This window comes from Ursus americanus, chromosome 3 (genome assembly GCF_024610735.1).
Source record: "Ursus americanus isolate L20-20 chromosome 3, mUrsAme1.1.p, whole genome shotgun sequence".
Taxonomy (NCBI): domain Eukaryota; kingdom Metazoa; phylum Chordata; class Mammalia; order Carnivora; family Ursidae; genus Ursus; species Ursus americanus.
In genome coordinates, this window is record NC_142129.1 from 101,947,694 (window position 1) to 101,973,805 (window position 26,112).

The 26,112-nt window shown below is 44.6% G+C and overlaps 1 protein-coding gene and 1 long non-coding RNA gene across 3 annotated transcripts in view; both read left to right on the forward strand.

The window, feature by feature from the left end:
• LOC148110446 (uncharacterized) overlaps positions 1–25,198 on the forward strand; it is a 53,831-nt gene extending 28,633 nt beyond the window's left edge. The window contains exon 2 of the long non-coding RNA XR_015724082.1: positions 577–25,198. This is a non-coding gene — a long non-coding RNA (uncharacterized LOC148110446). The remainder of the gene's footprint in view (positions 1–576) is intronic.
• EGFR (epidermal growth factor receptor) overlaps positions 1–26,112 on the forward strand; it is a 203,342-nt gene that overhangs the window by 86,409 nt on the left and 90,821 nt on the right. The window lies entirely within an intron of this gene.

Genomic DNA, 26,112 nt, shown 5'->3' on the forward strand with positions numbered 1-26,112 from the left:
CCTCAATTCCTGGTTCTAGAACTTAAGCTTACAAAGGCTGTTTTCAAAATGCAGGTTTCTGTGCCGCAGCCCCACAGACAGAACCAGAGCCTCTGCAGTGAGGGGCAAGAACGGTGTTTCTCACAAGCCCCCTGGTGAATCTGACGACACTCTGGAAGCACTTTCCTAGGTCCTACCATGCAGAATGCAGAGCTCCAGCCTCCTTGCTCCGGGCCCGGGCCCTGAGTGTTCTCAGATCCACGGGGGACGTGGGGACAACACCGTCGCCGCAGGGATGGGTTCCGCTGACAAAGCCTCCCCCTCAAACATTTAGCCAGTTTTGTTTTCATAAAACAACAAAACAAAACTGTAACCAACCTAAATATCTCGCCGGGTATGTCACCCACATTCAGCCCGAGGGGATTTACTGTACAGTGGATGAAATTGAAGCCCCTTCGAAGCCCTCCGTGGTCCTAGCAGTGTGCTGACAGGTCTTATACTGTATGAAATTTGCGTAAGGAAAACATTTTGTCAAGTTTTTGTGATTTCTCGTTCCAGTATTCGCTCTCACTTTGTTCCTAATTTTGTATGCATCAGCCCCAGGACCCACAAACCCTGTGTCCACTCTGCAGTCACCAGGGGATCCTGCACAGTGGGAAACACATTGAGACCGAGGACAGGTGCCCAGCGAGCCGTGTCCAACATGCATCTTGTACTTGCCCCACAGTCTCCACAGGACAGTTCTATTTGTGAAAAAAATATGAATTTCTGTGCATCTAAGTGTCTCTAAAAATTATATATCTTTTGTCTCCTATCCATCTGTACTCTTTATCTCCCCAAACTCTTTTAAAAATGATATTTATTATTTTTCCCTATTAAAAAAAGCATAGATTCTTTTTCATAGGAAGTTTGAAAAATAATTAGAAATATAATGATGAAAAATTCTCAGGTCAATAGCAGCAACTACTGCTAACATATATAAAATTAGCGTTTCTTCCAATATAGACCCCAAAATTGCCCTTTGCGCTGATGGTATAGGTGCTGGAAAAAAGTCTTCTAAATTTAGGTTCTGTTTGGTTTCAGACCATGGAGAGAGGGGAAAAAATAAGGATGTTGGTAGACTTAGCAGCAGCTGGGAGCTCATTGCTTTTTCGTTATGTAAATAGCTCATGTTTCTCTGAATAACCAATTTGTTGTCAAATGGAGGACATGGGCACTCCTACTCACCTACTGTGAGTGCCCTGGCTTGACAATGCATTTCTAAAGACCAAAAAACATGCATAACCTTCCAGTAACTTTAGATTATGTACATAATGGTTAAGTATATAACTGTATATGATATAATACTCCCAGCCAGTAAAAAATACGTAAATATTAAAATAAAAACCTTTGTAATATAGTAAATGAAAAAAGGCAAGTCTCAATGAGTATATGTAGTCAAATCCCATTTTTTGTAAATAAATTCACGTACCTGCCATGTATATATAGAAAAAAAATTCTGAAAATATAACTACCATATAAATATTGTTGGTTGTTTTGTCTTTTCTGTTTGCTTATCTGTAATCCCAGTCTGCTTCAAAGAACATGTTCCTCCATCAATCTAAAAATAAAATAATGAAAATATCTTATACTCAGAAAGAAAGAACAGGCAAACCTGGTCCTCCAAGCTGTCATCCTTTGTGATGTGAATCTTGTTTTCTCCCTTGTTGAAAGGTTCAACAAGGCACAGAAAAAGTACTTGACAAAGTACAACATCCATTCATGATAAAAACCCTCGACACTCTAAAGGCCGTATATGAAAAACCCACAGCACATATCATTCTTAATGGGGAAAAACTGAGAGCTTTTCTCCTAAGGTCAGGAACGAGACAGGGCTGTCCACTCTCACCACTTTTATTGGAAGTTTTAGTGACAGCAATCAGACAACATAAAGAAATAAAAGGCATCCCCGCACCAACCTCCCCTCTTGTAACCAGTTTGTTCTCCATAGTTAAGAGTCTGTTTCTTGCTTTGTCTCTTATTTTTTTCTCTTTGCTTGGTTTGTTTCTTAAATTCCACATACGAGTGAAATCATACGGTATCTGTCTTTCTCTGACTTATTTCACTCTGCGATATACTCTCGAGCTCCATCCATGTCAGTGCAAATGGCAAGATTTCCTTTTTTTAATGGCTTCATCAAAAAACTATTAGAACTGATACATGAATTCCGTAAAGTTGCAGGATATAAAATCGACATACAGAAATCTGTTGCATTTCTATACACCAATTATGAAGCAGAGAAAGAGAAATAAGAAAACAGTCCCATTTACAATTGCACCCAAAATAAGATATCTAGGAATAAACCTAACCAAAGAGGTGAAAGACCTGTACTCTGAAAACTGTAAAACACTGATGAAAAAAATTGAAGCTGGCACAAAGAAATGGAAAGACTTTCCATGCTCATGGATTGGAAGAGCAAATATTGTTAAAATGTCTGTGTTACCCAAAGCAATCTACATATTTAATGCAATCTCTATCAAAATGCCAAAAGCATTTTTCACAGAGCTAGAACAAACAATCCTAACATTTGTATGGAACCACAAAAGACCCCGAATGGCCAAAGTAATCTTGAGAAAGAAGCAAAGCTGGAGGCATCACAATTCTGGACTTCAAGTTATTTTACAAAACTGTAGTGATCAAAACAGTATGGTACTGACACAAAAATAGACACACAGATCAATAGAACAGAATAGAAAAGCCAGAAATGAACCTGCAGTTATATAGTCAGTCTTCAACAAATGCAGGAAAGAATATCCAATGGAAAAAAAGACAGTCTTGTCAACTAATGGTGTTGGGGAAACTGGACCACTTTCTTATACCATACACAAAAATAAATTCGAAACGGGTGAAAGACCTAAATGTGAGACCTGAAACCATCAAAATCTTAGAGGAGAACACAATAACTTCTCTGACATCAGCCATTGCAAGTTCTTTCTAGATATGTCTCCTGAGACAAGGGAGACAAAAGCAAAAATAAGGTATAGGGCCTTCATCAAAATAAAACGCTTGTACACAGCAAAGGAAACGATCAACTAAAAGGCAACCTATGGAATGAGAGAGGATATTTGCAAATGACATCCGATAAAGGGTTAGTATCCAAAACATATAAAGAACTTAAAAAGCTCAACACCCTAAAAACAAATAATCCAATTTAAAAATGGGCAGAAGACATGAACAGACACTTCTCTAGAGAAGATGTCCAGATGGCCAGCAGTCACATGAAAAGATGCTCAACATCACTCATCATCAGGGACATGCAAATCAAAGCTACAAGGGGCTATCACCTCACACCTGTCAGAATGGCTAAAATCAACAACCCAAGAGAAAAAGGAGCACTTGTGCACTGGTTGGTGGGGATGCAAACTGGTGCCGCCACTGTGGAAACCAGTATGAAGAGTCCTCAAAAAGTTAGAACTGCCTAATGATGCAGCAATTGCACTACTAGGTATTTACCCAAAGAATATAAAAACACCAGTTCAAAGGAATACATGCACCATTATGTTTATAGGGGCATTACTTACAATAGCCAAGGTATAGAAGCAGCCCCCTGATTGATGAATGGATAAAGGTGTGTGTGTGGATACATATAGTGGAATATTATTCAGCCCTATAAAAGGAAATCTTGCCATTTGCACTGACATGGATGGAGCTCGAGAGTATATCGCAGAGTGAAATAAGTCACAGAAAGACAGGTACCGTATGATTTCACTTGTATGTGGAATTTAAGAAACAAAACAAGCAAAGAGAAAAAAGTAAGAGACAAAGCAAGAAACAGACTCTTAACTATGGAGAACAAACTGATGGTTACGAGAGGGGAGGTTGGTGGAGGGATGGGTTAAACAGGTGATGGGGATTAAGGAGGGCACTTGTCATGATGAGCACAGGGTGTGATGTATGGAATTGTTGAATATTGTACACCTGAAACTAATATAACACTGTTTATTGGAATTTAAATTAAAACTTAGAAAAAAATAAAAATTGAGAAAAAGAAAAGGTTCAACAAAATATTGAAATGATATGTGAATACACCTTGAAAGGTGTTCAAGTGTTTTCTGTGCATCGATTTATTAAGTAATTCAACTCCTGACTCCCAAAGTCTTCCGATTTCCAGGCAGCAGTGGGCCCAGCGAGAGCCTTCTCTTGCCTCATTCTCTCCTGGCGGAGCCTAGGACAGAACCTTGAAGGTGCCTCCCCGGCATTCAGAACCTTAGCAGGCTCTTAATAAATGTGCTTTCTCCCCCCTTTCATTCATCCTCCTCATGGCCTTAAAAGAGGAAATGAAAACCAATTTCTAAAATATTCCCATGTTTTCTTTCTTACCTGTTCTTTGCACATGTAGTTGCAATGCTTGGTTTTTTCCCATATTTGTCTCTTGATCTTTCCTCTGGAATCAGTTGATTCCAGAATGCTGTGAATATGGTGGTTGATCTCACCCCCACACGTCATTCAATTGCACAGACACTTCAGATGATATCACAGGTGCCTGTTCTGGGGGAGGGCGGCTCCATCTGACCCTTTGTGTTTTGGGGGGGCCATGGGATAGGTGAGGTTTTTTTAATGCTATATTCTTTTAGGAATTAAAGGCCACCGTTGGGCTGTCAGAGTTGGAAGTCAGTGTGATGGTACAAGTCATGAGAGTGAGGGCAACATTCCTTTTTATGAAGAGGTGAAATAATTTCTCGAAATAGCTGAGCAGGACACTTGGTCCCAGAGGCTTTGGAGGAATTCTGCATCAGCTAGGAAAAGAGCACTTTGCACTTTGCAGCCTTGAGAGCTACAGTCAGACACTGCAGGACTTCGTGCTACCAAAGCCACCTTCTCGAGGGCTGTCCGGCTGTCACCAGCTGTGGCTGCCCTTTGAGAGCAGTCTCACCAGGCTGTGGTGGGGTGGGAGGCATCTTCCTCAGTCTGATCCGTGAGAAAGCACAAATGGGTTTCACAATTGTTCCCAGTGCATTCTGCCAACTTCTACGAACAGATGTGGAATTTAAAAAAAGAAAAAAGAAAAAAAGCCAAAGGACCTTCATTCTCAACCTAATATTGTAACTGGAACATTTTCGATAGAAGAGGATAGGTTGATCAGTTGTTTAAAGTCTCAGAAATAGAACCATTGTATTAAATGCACTGGTGTTTACAGATATTACAAGGTGGGCTGCATTCTGTGGTTTCTTTCTTTTTTTCTTTCTTTCTTTTTTTAAGGATTTTATTTATTTGAGAGTGAGAGAGAACGAACAGTGGGGAGGGGCAGAGGGAGAAAGAGAGAAGCAGACTCCCTGCCAAGCAGAGAGCCCGATGTGGGGCTCGATCCCAGGACCCTGAAATCATGACCTGAACCGAAGGCAGACACTTGACCCACTGAGCCACCCAGGTGCCCACATTCTGTGGTTTCTATCTTTTTAAAGTTTTTGGACGCTGGGTCTGGGAGCACTCCACGGAATCCAGCAAACTTCCTGTTTTGTCAAAGGGAGGTCAGTTTTCCTTGTGGGCTTGGTGGCCAGTCTGAACGGCAAGGTCATCGCCAAGAGTGCCCCCAGAATGGCCTGCCACTTCAGGGGCGCCAGCCTCCTCCTGGACACCTGACCATGCTCGTGGAGAAAAGAAAGCACTAGAAGATCACAGAGCTTCCCACCAGAGCTGCACTGGGCCACCTGACCTAGTTTTTGCTAATTTTAATTATGTCAAGTGCTTAACAAAGACAGTAGCTCCCTTGGGTGCATCATGAGCTCACGGTCATGAGATGGCTCCAATCACAGCTGTGTCGTGCACACAACAATCCTCTATGACCCAGCAGATGTTCTATGTAAACAGTTGTATTAATTGCATCTTGAAAACATCGTCCTCCTCAGATTCTCCAGGGTTGGGTGAAGTCTGAGGTGGGCGGGAGGGCCCTCCAGAGAGACATGTCTGCAGGAAATTCTCTCCACCTATAGCTGTTTCCTAAATTGTCTTAGAGCCACCACAGCTGTTTACTGCCGAGTGACCCTGCTCACAGTTGTGGTTACACGAGGCTTTGAAGGGGGATCTGAGCTTCCACGCTCCTAGCGCACCGTGCAGGGGACTTCATTGTCAGCCTGCGTGCAGCCTCGAGGTCCTGTGCTCACTGGGACGCATGAAAAGGAGCCGGCTGCCCGAGCCCACCACAGATGCCCGGCTGTATGTGGGGACGGCCGTGAGCCTTACAGAACACCCCCGAGGGCTGGTGGGCCATTTGACCACTTAGAACAGCAGGGAACTTACCACCACAAGAGACAATCTGTGGGCTTTTTGTTGGTTTTCTTTGGGGGTGGGATTAAAAAACTTGTTAACGCAAGTATCTGTGTCCCTGCATCACCTTCATTCTGACCGTCTGACACTGCGTACTGAGATTTTTCCCTTCATGACAGCCCCTTAATTGAAGACAGCTGACTCTCCTGTTCCAGAGGCTTCCTGAAGCAGCTGACAGCCTGTGTCACTTTGACAAGCCCTGTGAGCGCCGCCCAGAAAGGAGCCCAGGGTGGAAGGCGGCAACCAGGACTGTGGCCCTCACCACACCTGCCCTCTCCCGTCAGCCGCTCTCCACCCAGGTCTCTTCGGGCTTTGGAGCCTACGCAGAGCACTTGTTACCTGGCCTTTTAAAAAATGAATATTGTTATCCGCCCTTGTTCGTTCTAGCTTCTTAAGGTCCCCTCAGAGCCAGTGTGCCACGGGGCATACCCAGTTCTGCTTGACGTTGCTTCATCACGCTTCCTATGGCTTTCCTGACCGATTCGTGATGAAAATGTTGAACAAGGCTCGATTTTCCGTTATTAACTACAGTCCCCCTCATCTGTTTAGAAGTCAATCCACTACCAACAGGCTTTGTTTACTCTGCAGGAATCCGTGAAATCCTATCAGCCACCACATCTTTCCTTTTACGCCGACTTGCCAAGTACTTTATTAGATCTGTGTAGCTCGCTGGCCTGATCTGTCAGCTTTGGACGCTGCCCCAGAGCACACAGGATCTGCATTCCTGGACCTCCTTGGTGTACCAGGAGCAAATCCCTTGTCTTTAAGTGCACAGGCATCCAGTTTTAATAGCTGTATTTGTCCTGAGATAGGTACTTCACTTCATTTTCTTTCCCTTTTTGAAAATTAGAACATTTGCCTGCCAGCAGTCTTCCCCAGCCCGAGATTCCGTAAGGTTGAACAATGGTGGTTCAGCCACTTTGACTCATGTTCCTCCCATCATGTTGCTGTGTCATTTATATTTCTTAAATGAAGGTTTAAAAAATCAAGAATTTTCTTCATGTTTCTCAGTATTTACCCAAAGGAGTTGAAAATTTACGTCCACACAAAAACCTGCACAAAGATGTTTATAGCAGCTTTATTCATAATTGCAAAACTTGGAAGGCACCGACATGCACTGGAGTCGGTGAAGGATAAATGAACAGATACACCCAAACAGTGGGGTACTATGCAGCACTGACACGAGCTCTCAAGCCATGAAGGGGCGTGGAGGAACCTAAGTGCACGTCAGTAAGTGAACAGTCTACACAGTCTGCACAGTCTACACACTATGACTCCAACGGTATGACATATTCTGGAAAGGCCAAAACTGTGGGGACAGTAAAAAGATCAGTAGTTACCAAGGGTTGGGTCAGGGGATGAAGAGGCAGAGCACAGAGGATTTTTAGGGCAAACGGCTCTGTAGGATGACACTGACCAGTATATGTCATTATACGTTTTCCCAAAGCCATAGAATGTACAACACCGAGAGAGGAGACTGAGTCAACCACAGACTTCGGTGGTAAGAATGTATCAGTGTCGGTTTGTCAACTGTAACAAATACAGGGCTCTGGCAGGGATGCTGATAACGGGAGAGGCTGTGCATGTGTGAGGATGGGGGTGTATGGGAACCGCCCTGTACCTTCCCCTCAATTTTGTTATGACCCTTAAACCAATCTTGTTTAAGCCATAAGAACAATAATAGCCCAGGGGCACCTGGGCGGCTCAGTCAGTGAAGCATCCGCCTTTGGCTCGGTCATGATCCCAGGGTCCTGGGATGGAGTCCCACCTCAGGCTCCCTGCTCAGCGGGGAGCCTGCTTCTCCTTCTTCTTCTGCCCCTCCCCCCGGCTCTCACGTTCTGTCTCTGTCAAATGAATAAATAAAATCTTAAAAAAAAAACCTAAGAATAGCCCCGATGAAAATTTTCGTAAGACACAGTATGTAGCTGTTGGTTGATATGCTTAGCTAGAATAAACTGTAGAATTTTGTTGAAAGCGTGGAGGATGGAAAATCAATCCCCGCAGATTTTGAAGTCCTTCTATTTGAAAGGGAAATTTCAGGTGGTGTAATAAAAAGCCACATGCTTTGACTCTGGATTTTAAAAACCTCTCTATGGTTTTCTCTTTCCTTTGAAGAAACTGGGAAGTTGGGGAAGATGGAGAAAAATGGAAGGAAAAGAATTCCCAAATGGGTCACAAAGTATCGCTTAGCACTGAAGTTCTTACGTTCAGTTTCAGCATTTGGTTCATCAAGATGGTGAATCGCTTCAAAACGTCTTCGCTTCTTTGAGGCTGCCTCTGTTCACAGGCATCGAGTACATTCCTGGACAAACAAGGCAGACAAATACTTCTCACTAAGGAATTCTCTCAGCATCCAGTGTCTTCAGAGACTGAATTGCTAAATAAGAGTCCCAAAGAAATAGCTAAGACTTTGATTCCTTTTGAACAGTTCTGTAGGAGAGGCAGAAAGTTTTATTAAGTTGATAATTGTTGCCAAGTCTGGACAAGTCCTTCCAAAGTGTCCTCTCTGAGCATTACCTGAATCACGTGCTTAATATATGGAAAAGGGTATTTTATTTTGGCATGACTCTTCAAAATAATGTACTGATTAAAAGTATGGTTCAGCCAGCTAGATGGCCTCACTGCAGAAGTCCATAATTGTGATATATCTTAAAATATCTCTACTTTTCCCCCCTAACACTGTCTAATGCAATGTAAATGTAAAGATACCCTTACATAATTAATCAAACATTCGTGAACGTGTCATGTCACATTAAGAGAATGAATCGAACACTGGCATATTTCATTTGAAGCTCAGTTTAAGGAAGAATATTTGTATAGACAGAGCCATGCAGGTGGAGCTCTTGGGAAGAAATGAGGTGCTAGTTGGTGGTGGTGTCCACACCTGAGCAAGGAATATTATCAAGGAAATTTAGACGTCAGACTATGCTCTTCCAGACACAAGTCTGTAGAATAATATCCTACAGAAAACCCCTAAATATTCTGGAAAATGTCTCTTCCTTTTTATATCTTTGCATATAATTGAACCTAAATGTGCCAAACGTGATGTGGGAATATTCACACAGGTTTTGTCATCTCTGTTTTCAAGAATGAAGAATGCTGTATGGGAAGTTCACATCTTTTAATTCATGAGAATTAATTTTTCTTGAATGATATGGTTTCTAAAAATTCATTACTTGCATTACATTCTTATTTTTCCGTGCCAGACTGTAGAAGTGCCTGTGCTCATATTAAAAAATAGCCACGTGGATCTCTGCCTAAGGCAAAACCCAGTTTATAGGCTATATCATGCATGCCCCTGTTTGGAAGCCCCGTGGGCTTGCTGATTGTAAAAGAACATCTGTTGCTAATAATAATACGAAATTCTTTCGAATGCTTGCTCTGTGAAGGGCACTGTCCTGTGGGCTTTAGATTCTCATTAACAGCCCCGTGTGGCAGAAAGCATTCGAAGCAATTCAACGTGAGGAAACTGAGGCATGAAACGAAGTGAAGTTCCCAAGGTCACACAGCCCACAACTCGTCAAGCTGGACTGAAGCCCTAGTCCATTCATTCCGCAGCCCGTGTGGATGCGTGACGTCTGGATAGATGGAGATCCGAAATCCCGTTGGATGCTGAGACAGGCTGGGTTTCGCTCCTACCCCAGTTCTGTACAGGCTGTGTGACCTTGGCAAGGTCATTTTCCCGAGCCTCGTTTTTGTCATCTGTCATATTTGGGACTCCAAGGATGTGCGTGGTACTTAGTAGTCCACAGTGGTTAGCGGGGCCTTATGTTCGCAGTAGAAGGAGGCCGAGCGTGCCAAGTCACACGGCCACCTGTGCCTGGCCCCGCTGTCTGGATGATTAGCCCCCTTCTAGCTCCCCACTCCCCACAGTAAGGAAGGGCTGGATTCCTAGCTCTGGGGAGGCCCTGACTCCTTTCATTCAAAACCCATGTTAATGACCCTGTATTTTTTTTCCTGTTGCTCTCCAATGATGTAGGAAGTGGGCAGCCTGTCAGGGAAAGTGATTTAGAATCACTTATTGTTTATACCTTGGCTTCATTTGATCTAATGCAGATCAGCTGCTCTCAGAAGGGTTACTCCAGTGAAGAGAAGGGGGGGTGATCTTGGTTAGTAATCTTTTCAGGGAGAGAAGTACTGTTAAGAGTAAGTAACAACCTGTTTTGGTTAATATGGTCAACTTACACCACAATGATTCCCCTTTACAAATTACTTGTACAGTGGATGTTTACTTTTGATTTTAGGATTTGGAGTATGATCAGTGTCTTAAATTTTTATGTGAGCTGGTGGCTGTTGCATGTTTGTCTTTATTGCTTATTTTTAGCTATCTCCCCTGATGTCAAATACTTAAGGCAGGAATAATACATTCAATTATACTGTGACTCCTTCAGAACAATCCCATGTACTTTTTTGGTGTGGTTTATGGCTGAGAAGAATAGAGTCTCTACACGTGGGAAACTGCAGAAAGTCTGTACCTTAATTGCTTCAAGTACTTGAGATGAAACCAGCTCATTTGCTGTTACTTTTTTTTTATCTCATTCCAAGTGGTTTTGTAAGTCCTCCTAAGTTTTAAAAATGGTTTTCTATTGCTAGGAGAGAGTGATTTACTGTATAACCTTATAAAACAGAGTGTGAGTGATATCTTCTGTAATCAAAGAGAAATTGAGTCTGGGGGAAGGGGAAATAGGGAGCTGTAGGTCCAGTTTTAAGATGAATGAGTTCTGAAGACCTAATGTGCAGCACGGTGACTGTAGTTAATAATATGGTATTGTAGATTTGAAATTTGCTGAGAACAGATCTCGTGTTCTCACCACACACACATAAAAGAGTTAACTCTGCAAGGTGATGGGTGTGTTAGTTATCTTGATCTTGGGGATCAGTCCACAACGTGTATGTATGCCAAATCACCACACTGTACACTTTAAATATATACAATTAGACTTGTCATTTATTCTTCAGTAGGGCTGGTGGAAAGAAGAAAGAGAGAACCTGGGTCTGGTAGTTCCATGCCCTACAGACACTAGTTGTTTCTCTTCTTTTCATCATGAAAGCAGCTCCTGCATGAATGATGTGCATAAGTGAATGAGGGGGCGCCTGGGTAGCACAGTCGTTAAGCGTCTGCCTTCGGCTCAGGGCGTGATCCTGGCGTTCCGGGATCGAGTCCCACATCGGGCTCCTCGGCTGGAAGCCTGCTTCTTCCTCTCCCTCTCCCCTGCTGTGTTCCCTCTCGCTGCCTGTCTCTCTGTCACATAAATAAATAAAATCTTAAAAAAAAAATAAATGATGTGCATAAGTGAATGAGCCATGAGCACAGCTCAAGGAGCACCTCGGGAGCTCTGGGTGCAGACCTAGACCACCTAGATCTGACCCTACATGGTTTATCAACAGCCAGGGTGAAAGACAGAACTTATTCTAACTAGAGCCTGTGTGTAAAAAAAAGTAAAAGAATCCTGATTTTATGCTAGAGTTCTTTTATATTAAGCATTATTCAAATGTATAAACTGTTTTAATATAGCTGTTTTGGTAGAAAGTTCTGTTTGATAGATGGGACATCATTTAAAGTAAATGTTCGGTTTAATGAACAGGTTTTTTATATTTTTTAATATTTTTTAAAGATTATTTATTTATTAGAGCAAGGGAGCAGAGTGTGTGAAAGAGAACACGAGTGAGGGGGAGGGGCAGAAGGAGAGGGAGAAGCAGACTCCCCGCTGAGCAGGGAGCCCAACACGGGACTCCATCTCAGCACCCTGGGATCATGATCTGAGCCGAAGGCAGGTGCTTAACCAACTGAGCACCCAGGCACCTGGAACAGGTTTTTTAAAGCAAGATATTTTTATTCTTTCCTTTAAAAGAAGTAGGATGATGATAATAAGTGATAAAGTCGTAAGCTTGAATGAGAAGGGTTGACCCACGGCTTTCTGAGTTCTTCCTTAAAAACAGCAAAGTTCAAGCATCGGTAAAGGAGGTATGCCGGGTAGTACCGAGAATCCCAGGAAGATCCAGAGACGCGGGTCTGGGGCCACCTGTGAGACCTGCAGCTGGACCACTTTAGTAGAAAGCCACGGCCATGGCCATCCTAAAAAGCAAGGGGAAATCTTGTGTCAGGATGAGGAGCTCAAAGCCTAGCTAATTCTGGTAGCTCAAAGCTGGGTATTAAAGATAAACATAAATGCTTAATCATCCGCTCCCGAACACCGCGGGGAATAACATGAGCCCCAGGGTCTCACTGTTTGCCCAGGCCCCCTCTTGGCTCAGGAGTGAGAGCTGCGCACTTCTCACCCCAGATCATGAATTCATTCTGGATCGCGGTCCGCCCAGAGTGTCGTTCCACCCAGGAAGTCCCTGCAGCGGCCATACCTGTCTTTCCTTTTGTACTTGTAGCAGCTGATCTGGTTCTCGTAGCGAGTTTTGTCCTGCTCCTAACGTGGACTGGGCGTCATTTCTCTGGGTGCCACATCGTCCAGTGGTGGTCATCAGCCCCCGTCATTCCCCTCCCCCATCACACCGTGCGTCCACAATGCGGTGTATGCTTCTCTGTCCACGGGTCTGAGACAAACTGTACCTTCGATGTAGAGACTTAAAGTAAAACTATTTCATGTGGAAGTCTAGATCTGATTAATACAAAATGACTTTTCAGACTTCTACGACATTCTTTGCTCAAACTCTGGAATCTTGTTGTATCCTATCAACGTATATCCGTAATGCAGTAGTTTATCATTTATTCCTCTAAACCTGCATTTTATCATGTACATTTTAAAATCAGTTTGTTTAAAAATGGTATTTGGAGATCTTAAAAACCTAGGAGTCCAGACATTACCCTATGAACCACAAATTGTTTTCAATTCTTATAACTCAGGTATTCCAAAATTAGATTTCATGATAAACACATTAAATATATATCTGTAAGTAGAAGCATATGTATGTGCTTCCAACTTTGTGCCTTTCCAAGAAAACTATAATACAGGAAAAGTCAGTCTGTCTTGTCAGAAAAAAAAAAAGGAAGCATAACTAAGAAGCATCTGGTTTATTAAAACTCGAAACATTCTTATTATTTACACAAAATGGTTAACAAATGTTTTCCTCCCTGTCCATGCCTCCTATTCCTCCCCATTTTTTCTTTCTGATCCTAGGTGTTTAGTTCTTTCCCATTTCCACTAACAAGCCCCATGACAAGCAGATGATCACTAGAAGAATTTTATTCCCTCAATGCAGAAAACTCCATAATGCCTATGGAGTTAAGTGATATAAAAAAAAATCAATTATTTCAGGCGTTTAATGATTTCATGTGAAATATTGGTGATGTGACCCAAACAAAGGGAATCAGTGAGGAGGAGGTGCTGGCGGGAGTGAAGGATGAGTACAGGGCTCCTGCCTGCCGGTCTCCTGTCCAGCGATGTCCTGCAGACAGAGCACATTGTAAAGCACAGGGGTGAATTCTGCTCATTCACCCTCATTTGACTTCCAAATTCCTGAAGCTGCAGACTTGGAGACAGAGCAATATTTGCCTATGAAATCAGAAGATGATTTTTGCACAAGTGCCCATATATGATCTAGAGTTTGCCCGTTCAGTCTGTCCCTCCCAACCCCCATCATCTGAAGCAATCTACTACCAAGACAGGCCCACTAGTAAGAGAAATGATTTGCAAACTAAGAAAAATATTTAAAATCTGTATAGATAGTTATACTATGTTACATTATGCATAAAAATGGCAATAAACAAGGAACAAGTCATAAACAACTCCTGTGCTGTGTAAGTGAATCATCTTGTTACTAGATCCCACTGGATCTCTGAGAAGGATCTGTATTGCTCCCCTTCAATGATTGTCCTTGAAATTGAAACAAAGGTTCTATTCTTTGTAAGTTGGCAGAACTTCTGAAAGGTGATTCTTTGCTGTGCTGTGACTCATCCCAAATGTAAAATTCTCTGACCGTGAGCTACTTCTGTCTTTTATGTAGGAGTCTAGAAAAGCCATGAGCGATGGGAAGTGGCCATATATAGGCTCTTTGGTGAAGTGTGGGCCAGGAGACCCGAGTCGTGGCTGATGGCAGGTTCCACGGGAAGCCATGTGTGGCTGCTCCCGTCCCCCCCCCCCGGACACTAGTGCAGACTGACACCCTGCACTCCAAAACGGTTCTGGAGTTCCTCTTAGGAATTCATGGGAGGATGGCTGGTATTCCCTAGCCAGACCCACTTCTGGAGTGACATTTTGCTTCTCTGATATTCAAAGTAACATTATACTTATATATATATTTGTAAAAACCTTCAAAAATGATAGAAATATATGGCACAAAGTAAAATATCCCCGAAAGCCTATCCCTATGCTTCTGAGAAATAAGAAGTTTATAGCTTCCCCCCACATGTTGCCTTCATAAGCATGTATGTGTATGTATAGGTATATATAATGAATTTTCAACAAAAACGGAATCATATTCATGTTTTAAACCATAAACTAGAGCTAATAACTCATGTTCATATGATGTTCTAAAAGTGCCTGTCTCCATTTAACTTCGTACTACGACTTGAGCAGATTTCCGTGGCTACCCATGCAGGCCCATGCCATTCTTTTACTAGCGGCCTCGTATCGCGATGTTTGGCTGATCTGCAGTGCGTCCCGTCCTCTCGGGTTGGACATTCGGGTTATTGCTGTAAACGGTTGCGGTGAGCATCCTCGTTCGTACGTTCTCATGTAGCGGAGCAAGTCTCCACTAGACCGCTCGGGACCTGGTTCTGAAGGTGCGTGACAGCTTAAGTGCCACACTCAGAGGTTAGAGCAAGACTGAAGACCAGGAGCCGGCCTGGGACTCGTGCTCAGTCGTCGGAAGGGCTGAGGGCGGTTAGTCGTGACAGCTGAGATGGGGAGGGAGCTGCAGTATGACGGCCACCCTCAAATTTTCAAAGAACTGCCATTCAAAAGCAGAACAAGATTGACACTCGACGCTTAAACAGCGTGAGGGGTGGAGTGCCGACCCTCCACAGAGACGAAAATCCACGTATAACTTTTGACTCTCCCCAAACTTAACTACTAATAGCCTGCTGTTGACCTTACCAACAATGTGAATGGGTAACATATATTTTGTATGTTACATGTATCTTTTTTTTTAAGATCTGTTTATTTGAAAGAGAGAGAAAGAGGGCGTGTGCGCTAGGGAGAGAATCTCAAGCAGACTCCCCATCGAGCGGGGAGCCCGATGTGGGCTCGATCCCATGATCCATGAGGTCACGACCTGAGCCTAAACCAAGAGTCGGAGGCTTAACCGACTGAGCCACCCAGGCCCCCCTGTTACGTGTATTATATACTGTATTCTTACGATGAAGTCAGCTAGAGAAAAAAAATGTTATTAAGAAAATCATAAGGAAGAGAAAATACATTCATAATAATGTACTGTAATTATTGAAAAAAATCTGCATGTAAGTGGCCCCGCGTAATTCAAGCCGGTGTTAATCAAGGGTCATCTGTAATGTGTTAGGACCCCGGGAGGCAGAATATGGGCCACGAATGGGGGGAAAACACGATACCGAAGTCTGACTTCACATATGACTTCCTCAGGCTCGGAATTAATTGAACTCACCGAGTTCGGAGCGCCTGGTGTGCAGGAGGCCCTGACCGCTGGAGCCTGCTTTCATAGAGCTTACGCTTCGGGAGGGAAATGGAAAATGAAGAAGTAAATTTATTTTAAAAAACAAGGAAATGTCCCATTATGGTCACTGCTCACTGGGGAAAAAAAATAGGGTAAGGTGATAGTGAGGAGAAGGGAGGAGGGGCAAGAGCATTTAATGGGATAGACAGCAGATGCCGAATGAGGAATACACCGCCTTGCTGGAAATTAGAAAGGGAACATATTAATGTGTACAGAGGCTTAAGCCGTGGGATCTGCAAAGTCACTTAAAGTCTCTTTCCACAGACGGTATGTTGATGTCATCCAAACAACAGGTATTGACAAGGGCTGGGATTCTTCCCAAGGATCAGATTTTACTGTAGTTGAGCTGGACGCTTACATTCTTGTGGGGAAGATTGCGAGGGGGGTATTGAGGGGAATGGGAGATCTTCAGGCTTTCGGATGTGTTCCCAGGTAACCCTAACTTCAAGCTGATTTTGCCCTTGAGGGCTGTCCTCACGACAGCCAGGGGCCTGTCCGAGGCACAGAGCACAGCCTTCCTGCTGCCAGAGACCAAGCAGAAAGCAAGACAAGACCGGTCCTGAAGCAGTAATTCAAAGCCTTCCTCTCTTTCCCATATGAGTCATTGTTAGTCAGAATATTACCTTTGCAGAGAGGCTTAATTCCTTTCAGACTTTAAAGCGATACTTCCTCTTGGCTGAGGTGCAAACTTCTGTCTCGAAGGACATATTCCATCAATTCTCTGACCCTAGGACTGTGGGCATTTGTTTATTTGCATGACAGAAAGGTCTGTTTGGCATTTCAACAAATAAAAACAGACATATAACACCATTCTTTTTTTTTTTTTTTTAAAGAAGTACCAAAATAGTTCTCCTGTGCACTTCAGAAGAAAATTGGAAACCTGGGGCCTACTCTGGGGTGGGCTGTGTGTCTGCTGTGCATGACCTCTGAGAAGTTTCCTCTCCATACTGAGCATGGTTATCTAGGTAAACAAATGTGAAAGTACATTAGGGGACTTGATAGAAAACTGCAGGGTACGATAATATGAACCTCTGTTGTTAAGAGGTGTAACACTGTGGTTATAAGATTCTGTTGGGGAAGGAGGTGGGGGAGAAGATTCATGTGGATGTTGTGAGAAATGCCAAAGACAGAGGACGACGGAGAAATTTTAAACTTCCATAAGAATGTAGCCAAAGGGGAGAGAAAAGGGGTCTAGTGAATTGATCACCACTAATCCCAGTAGATAACGAAACCAAAGTGTGTGTCTGGGCCACTGCAACCAAGCCTGCCTGACCTTCCGGGACAGTCCCTCAGCGTAGTACAGCCCCCCCCCTTGCCCTACACCCCCAGGAAAGGCAGGCAGAGGTTGGGCCCAACCCAAGGTTTCCATTGGCACCAACCTCCATGATTTCCAGGCCTTTGTGTTACAAATGTCTTAAGATTATGAAATTATTCATGGCTCAATGAACACGTATCTATAACCAAGAAATTCGTGAGAGACTATTTCTGCGTGAGCAGAATCAAGGACCCAGGCAGCTCTCTATTTTGTAATTACTGGGTTTCCATGCCGCTTCCTGTTCATATCCGGAAGTTGAATTTCAAATATTGCTTTTCAGACTTGATTTGGGCCCGATTTTAGCTCTGCTTTCCTTTCTCCTGCCTTTCCTGGCCATCAGCCATCAGACTGCACAATGACCAGCTGGCCCCTGGCAGATCTTGGGCCCAGGTGTGAAGTAGCTGGAGAAGCATTTCGAAGCCAAGAAGGGAGTGATTTCATTTTCCATTGACACTATGCAGAAATGAAGGGGATTCAAGTGCCTTCAGAAAAGCTTCCTTCCAGTGAGTGGAGTTTTGGGGGGTTTCCAGACTTACACTGCTTTTATTCTTGGAAGCATCATTGTTGCTTTCCCCCTTCCATTTATATCCCAGGAACTGATTCAGAAACCATAGAAATTGGATTTGGAATCGCTGAATGCTAGCAGACAGCTGACGGCACTCTTCCCCAGAAATCCTGCCAGTTGGGTTAGGGTATCAAGTGGTGCGGGCCTCCCGGGCTGCCCTGCTCGGGCCTCTAACTCCACTTGCATCTTACAGCAAAGTGCGCTCGAACTCAAGTGTTTTGCTTCATTCTTTAGACATTTTGTGGTTTGGGGCTCAATCAGCCAGGGTATGATTTGCAGTCCACAGTCACCGGTTTCGGAGCAGCTGCCCAACTCGGCAGGTTTCATCCTGCTTGCTGGTTGCATTTTTTTTTTTTTTAACCCTCACACCTTTTTTTTATTAGACTTGGATTTCAGTTTCCTGAGCCTTTCAGTTACCACTGAATCAGGCTCCGAGCGGGACCTGCCAGCCTTCAAGAATAAAGTGCAGCAACAAATGTATTTGTAGGTTTAAGTTTGCCCCACATGTGGTCTAAAAATCACTAAAAACATTGTTACTATCTAGATGGAATAAAATCCTGCAGAAATGAATCCCTTGACCTGTGTGAGGGCGCTGGGCTCTACGTCAGAAGTGAATGAGTTCAGTTAAATCCGTTAAATTAAGATAAGATCCACATGGACGAGTGTGAGGCTGAGAAGCCTTTTGGAGCCCTTCATAGTAGAGAGCTCTCCTATGAAAGACCTGGTCTTTTATGTTAGCAGCCCACCAGGCAAATACCATCTAAATAGCACATTGAGGAGGGCTTGGGATGGTGCCAATAAAAGGAAACGGTTTTAAAACAGGAAGGAGGTGACATGGATGCCCCTGAATCTACGTTACTCGGTGGCAGGCATTGTGCGAAGCGCTTTGTCTTCATTACCTCGCTCCACCTGAGAGGCCGCCCAGGGCTGACGATAGGGTGGGGATGCCAGGAGAGGCTGAGGGATGGGCTCGAGATCTCACGCCAGTAGCGCCCGACAGAGCTGGAACTGAAGGTCGGGGTGACTGGCGCCAGCCCGCGGGCTCTCCAGCTGACCAGTGCCCGGGATTCAGAGGCGGCAGGGGCTGTTCTGCCTGATGCCTGCGGCTGCCTTTCATGTCCTTCTTCTCCGGTTGGCAAAAATCCAGCACAGGAGGGACAAGAATCTAGTGTGTGCGCTACAGCTGACTCCCCCGTCTTCTACGAGAGAACCTGCCCAGACTGATAACGTTCATTCCTCTACATCTTACGGATATTCATGTCGACGTCAACATGATTTTAAGGGTGGTTTAGTCGTGATGTTTTGACTGCTGCTTCTCAGTGTTCTTCCTGCGTCCTGCTGTTTCCGTGCTCTGAGTGCAGCAAAGACGTCAGTGCCCCACATGGCAGGGGGCAGAATCCCAGGCCAACCGTGGGAGCACAGCAACCAGGAGACTGAGGCAGCTGGTAGGAGGGGTCTATCCTCAAACCCGTAATTTGGGGTCAAAACAAACAGATGATTAGCTGGGGGTTGTCACTTTCAATCAAGGGCTTTAGCATTGTCTAGACATGGCCTCAGAACCTGGGGGCTCCCTGGCAGGCTCCGTGGCAGACGGGGGAGCAGGGAGGAAGGGCCACCGCAGGTCCAAATCAGAAAGCCAGGCTGCCCTGTCTGTGCGGCGGCAGCCTCCCGTGAGAAGGGAGGGGGCTTTCCTGCGTGCTTCTCAGGCTTGCTATTAGAACTGAGAAAAAAGAAGCACTGGGTGTGAAGACTATTTAAAAATGTGGTATCTTGACAATCCTTGGAGAAGCTCTGAAATTGCTGTCCACTGGGCTTTTGAAAGTGGTCAAGGTCACACGGGCACTTAGTGGTGGAGGCAGCCTGGCGTTGTCTCGTGACCGTCGCTTCTCACTCCTTACCGGGGGCATGCTGTTCATTATACCCAGAGCCTCTGGTCACACCACAGCCGCCGCACAAGTCCCTGGATTCCAGCCTGGGACTCCTACAGTGGTACAGAGAGCTTCAGCTGCTCACCACAGGGAGATAAAATTATGCCGGACAGACCCAAGGTGTCCATGTAATTTTCCGTCCAAACCTGGACACTTTTGAGAGTGAAAAGAGGGGTACTGACCAGACCCTGGGGAGCACAAGCATGAAGAAGGCTATCTGGACAGGCGGAACAGGGTTTCCCAGGTACTACAGAAAGTGTTTCAGAAGTCAAGCTGCAGGGGCGCCAGGGTGGCTCAGTCGGTGAAGCGTCTGCCTTCAGCTCAGGTCATGATCTCAGGGTCCTGGGATTGAGCCCCACATCAGCTCCTTGCTCTGCGGAGAGTCTGCTTCTCCCTCTGCCTGCTGCTTCCCTCGCTTGTGTGCTCTCTCTCTTTCTGTCTCAAATAAATAAAATCTTAAAAAAAAAGAAGTCAAGTTGGAAAGAGGTTTCATTACTCAACCTCCAGTTAAATAGAAAGTTCACCGAATTAGAACAACTCATGACATACACATTCTGACTAATAGTGAGACAATGCTGATAACATTGCTACCTCCGTCTCATGGGCGACTGGCTGAGATAATGTACGTGGTTAGTGTGTAGTGAGCTTTCAGGAAGCATGTTAATCCCGTAAAAAATATTTCCTAGTCGAATCACTAGCACCTGGGCAATTTCCTTATTTTCAAAGTGAAATATACAGTTGAAAACACCTGATAGCTCTTACTTTCCCCCTACGTTTACAGGATAGTGATTTTAGCTTCATGTTACCCCTGAAATAGTAGGGAAAGTCTTTGGTGTATATAAACATTATGTTTTCCTCCCGTAGATCACCTTTTCCCCACATCCCCAATATTTTTTCGATGGACCTCCTCCAATGAGAAATCAATAAGGGGAAATTCATTGAAAGCTTCCATTACATTCACCATTGACCCAAAAACATAGCTCAGAAATCCAATTTTTGTTCAACATTCTTGCTCTGGAAGTTCACAGAGCTTCCATTCTAGTGAAATATCCCTGAAGATGTAGTTTTGACAGAGACCCCAAGTTATGTGCCAAGAAGCAGGGCTGTTTGGGCTCTGCAATTTTTGGATGTAAGTTCAAGTCTTGTCCCAATGTCCACAAAGCTCCAGGAAGCAACTTTCCTGCAGTGGCCCTGGGACTACCGAGGACTTCCCGCCCCACCCTGACGTTCTGGTTTCCTTCCTTGGTCTGGGCACTGCCATGGTGGCAGGCTTTGCCAGCTCCCAGGGACTCTACCGTGGATCCAGGGCAGGAATCTCTACTCCAGAAAAGATGCTACTAATGCCTTCTTTCCCTTTTCTCCACACTTAATACCTTTTCTTTGGCTTAAAAATTAAGACATGGCCATTCAGGATTATTAGAAAAATATAGAAAAGCATGATGTAGTAAATAATAACCGCACATACACTGTTACTGACTTATCAGTGTGTATCATGATTTTTACTCATTGACAAGTATATTCTGAGATTTTTCTATGCCATTTAATATTTTTAAGAGATACGTAATTGTTACAGTACTCAATTTTATATCTGTGTGTGATAATTTAATAGTTCCTTAATATTTGGACATTTAGTAATTTTTTAAAAAGGCTATTTTAAGAAATCTAAATTTTTACATTTTTATAACAAGAAACCATTGACTTTGATGGAATTGGAGAATTCATTCTCTTCTACAGTATCCAGGTCCAGTAGACTGGAGGCATTAAAATACGTGTTTGTGGGTTTTTCCTGGCATTACCAAACAATGAACTCTATTGTTACAACCTGTGTAAATATCAGCTTTTGGGAAAGGAGGTTGCATCGAAGTGATGAAACATTGCAACCTTGTATTTATAATTCTTTAAGCTCACATGAAAAGTTAGGATGATTTCAAAAAAATGCCTTAAGTTAAAATGTCACCAAGACTCTCCTTAGACAAAGTGCAATAAAAGTGTGTGAGACACTTTACAGGCATGATCTGTTTTAACCCCATGACAGGTTTGCAGACAGGATTCCACCTGCTGGGATTGCTGCCCAAACACCGTGCATGCTGCCGGCGGAAGGCACTTCATCAGTGGCTGCCGTTCAGTGAACTCTGTTTGGCAAATACGCATTGTCCTGTATCACATTTAGGAAGTTATATTTTTCGGGCTGACTGGGTGGCTCAATCAGTTAAGGGACTGACTCTGGATCTCAGCTCAGGTCACGATCTCAGGGTCATGGGTTCAAAGCCCATGCTGGGCTCTGTGCTCAGAGCAGAGTCTGCTTGAGATTCTCTCCCTCTCCCTTTGCCCCTCACCCTGCTCGCACTCTCTCTCTCTAAAATAAATAAAGCAGGGGTGCCTGGGTGGCTCAGTCATTAAGCGTCTGCCTTTGGCTCAGGTCATGATCCCAGGGTCCTGGGATCGAGCCTCACATTGGGCTCCCTGCTCAGCGGGAGCCTGCTTCTCCCTCTGCCCCACCCCCTTCTCGTGCTCTCTCTCTCTCAAATAAATTTAAAAAAATAATAAATCTCTAAAAAAAAGTTATATTTATCATTTCCTAAGATTTTAGCTATTCTATCTTCAGATAAGCCCTCTTTGGACATCTGGGTGTAGACAGACAAGCCAAGCTGGAGGACGGGGACGTAGAGTGTGCTGTCGGAAATGCCAGGAGCCCATCCTGTCCATGGCCCTCCTGCCAGAGAGGACAGCCCCTGAACTCAGACAGAGAGACAGCGATGTGAGAGAGACACTAGGGAGAACAGCCCATTCCGGCTCAGGTGGACGGCCCTGGGTCCGTTCAGGCTGGCGGGAACCAGAGAGATACCCCACTGGGGTCCAGTCAGCAGACAGCACACTGACCTCAGCAATATCTGTCAGGAGCTCCTTAGACCACTTCTCAGAGCCCAGCGAGCACTGCAACTGCCCAGGATTTTGTGACAGTGCAGATTCAGAGACTGCCAGGCAACCTGAGATTCCGGGAGCTGCAGAAGCAGCTCGTCCCCGGAGGACCTGGGGAGATGAGAGAGCCTTATCTCTTATCAATCAAGACATTGATTCTCTAATCAATCAGGGGACGGGAGAGTGACTCACAGACCGCCCATCTCCAGGGTTTCCTGGAACTCTGGCATGGGGCGCTGGAACAGCAGGGACACGGCCGCCACAAGTTTCACTTCCACCCACAGCTTTCCTTCAGAAGGTCAGGCTCCTGCTACGGAGCTTTGAACAAATATTGACCTGGTCATTTATTTACATCAGTCCTGTCAGTGACGTGGAGCACTTCCTGTGTGCCCGTCCCTCCGCTGCTGAACCCTCTCACAACAACATAGCCGGGCTGCTTGGCCCCTGACTGCGCCGCTGGAGTGGAGAATGACATCAGTAAACTTTACAATCCTCAGGGCAATCATGTATCGTTATAATTTTACGTTTTAAAAGACAACAGGTTATGGGGGCGCCTGGGTGGCTGTGTCGGTGAAGCGTCTGCCGTCCTGGGATGGAGTCCACGTGGGCTCCTTGCTCCGCGGGGCCTCTGCTTCTCTGTTTGCCCCTCCCCCCAACTTGTGTGCTCTCACGCTCTCTTTCTCATTCTCTCTCATATAAATAAATAAAATTTTTCAAAAAAAAGAAGACACAGGTTACGTACAGGAAGATGTGCGTATACACACACACACACACACACACACACACACACACACACACACACTTCCCTAGTAGCATGGATAAGCATCTGAAGTTGGAAACACAAGTATTCTGAAGATTCAGTGTTTTTTCTTAGCTTACTCAGTTAGGAACAGGGGCCAAAACACATGGTTTCATAGTTACTCTTATAATCTTATTTGTTTGATACCTGAAAATATATCTTAATTATGCTAGAAGAAAAGACCACCATAGGAAAGAAGGACTTGACAGCACAGTTGATCCCCTGACGTCAGGCTCTGGGAGAATTCAGGCCTTTCGTTCTGTCTGCTTGTCCTCTAAGGCAGGCGATTCAGATTTCGGCGCCTACGCCGTATTCAGTACTCCCCCACGGAAGCCCTCCAGAAGGAGTCCAGTTATACTAAGCATCCCATCTTTTGCAGGCAACTTAGTGAGGGGCTGTGAGGGCCCTGAGCCGGATCACGTCGTTATGGCCTCCCCTGCCCTCCTGTTCATACATTACACCAGCCCCACGCACAACTCCGTTCTGAAACCCTGAATTCCTGACACGGGATTCTATTCCACCAGACAGCTGTTCTCAGAGGGAGCAGCTTTCCTAGAATTTTTCCAAGTAAATTCTCAATTCAAGGATAACATAAAGTCAGGAAAGTCCACACATCAAAGGTGTGCCGTTGGACAGATTTCACAAACCAAACCTCCCTTTGTAACCAGCAGCCACATTCGGTCTTCGTGTCTCCTTTTGGGATACAGTAATCGCTATACTGATGCCAGCTCCATGGGTTAGCTTTGCCTGTTCTTGAATTTTGTATAAATGGAGTCATCCAATAGGTACCCTCATGTGTCTGATTTCCTTCCCTCACCATGGTGTGTTCTGCTCTGTCCATGACGCTCTCTGTCGTTGTTTCTCTCATTCTCGGCTGTATAGCTCATTGTAAGGAAAGACGACGCTATGGATGTTTGGGGTGTCTCTCTTCCTTTGCAATTATGAGACTGTGAAGTCATCACACATGTCTCTTGGTGGGCCTTTGTATGCCACAGTGGGGTACCTCCTGTGGAATGCTGGGTCCTCGGGTATGAGTTGGCTCAGCTTTAGTAGATATTGCCAAAAAGTTTTCCAAGGTGGTTTTAGCAAACTATATTCCACCTGCAGTGTTCGAAAGTTTCAGTGCCTCTGCATCTTCCCCAGTACTTGTATTGTCTGACTCTTTCATTTTAGCTGTTCTGCTGAGGAAGCTCCCTGGAAATCTAATGATGAAAATTCGTATTAATCAGCCTTCTTAAAAATTAATTAATTTTCTTAAATTCATAAATATAGTCTTTCATACCTAGGCGGCAACATACGTCCTTAAACAGTGTATGAGTGTGTATGGAGCCAGGCAGAAATGGGCTCGAATGTTGCTTCTGCCTTTTGTGAACTGAGTATCTCTAAACCTTGGTTTCCCATTTGGTAAAATTAGAATAAAGGACAGGATTGAGTGAAGATTAAATGACATAATGTCTAAAACCAGCAAAGCCCTAAGGCAGGCTAGAGTCAGTAATAGTTCGTTGTTTATACATACCCCACTCCCAACAAATTTTCTCTCCTTCTTTTTTAAGATTTTATTTATTTGTTTGTCAGAGAGAGAGAGAGCACAGGCAGGGGGAGTGGCAGGCAGAGGGAGAAGCAGGCTTCCTGCCGAGCAAGGAGCCTGATGGGGGACTTGATCCCATGACCCTGGGATCATGACCTGAGCCAAAGGCAGCCGCTTCACCGACTGAGCCACCCAGGCATCCGTCTTTTTTTTTTTTTTTAAACAGAAATTCGTATTTGCTCAAGAAAAGCTTTCTTCCTTTAGCAAAGCGTGAGGGTCATGTATGGCCATGAGCCACTGTCAGCTGTGACCAAGAATGATGAATGGACATGCGGTCTCTTTGCTTTGTTCTCTTCCTAGATAATACGAATTTTCATAGTTTTCCCATGGCCATTTCTAAAATTACAGAGGATGACACTTAAAAGAGAGATTAGAAACCATCCAGCCCCCAAATTTCCACTAAACCAGAACTGAGCCTCAGAGAGGTTGGATGGCTTTTCCAAGACCCCACAGGTAGCTACAGTCTAGAAGCAACTGGAACTCAGACCCTTTAATTGTAACATAGTACCCAGTTTTACGGTGTTTGGTGACTGCAATCATTAGGGCATGAATCTGTTTTTAAGTGATAATGAAAAGGAAAATTACTTCTGACATATGCAGTTACTATAATCAGTTGCTCACAATAAACCCTAAAAGATTGCTGTGTGCACCTCCAATACCAATACCTCGATCATTCAGCAAGTCACGTTCAAAGGGAAATTATTTGCTGTTTTGAGTCAAATGGTTTATAAAGTGGGGTAGGTAGGATATGCTTAAAGGTTTTCTTGCTACTTCTTAGATCAGGAAATGGCTGTTGAGTGAATGGGAGTGACTGAGATAGCCAAGGACCCAGAGAAAGATGCAGCAGACTGGAGGAGAGGAGAGGAGCCTTTCCTCTGGGAAAACCCATACTTCCTAACTCTCACGTTTGGGAAGCGTGTTACAGTTAAGCTGCAAAAAACAAACAAGGCGACTCGTCAAAACGGAAGAACTTTTGGCCATAGCTGCTGCAGTGGCTGGGGGCGGGGGGAGCAGGGGGTCATTTGATCCTAGGACGGCGAGGGACGGCTGGAGAAGAGGCTCTGAAGGAGCGGCGCA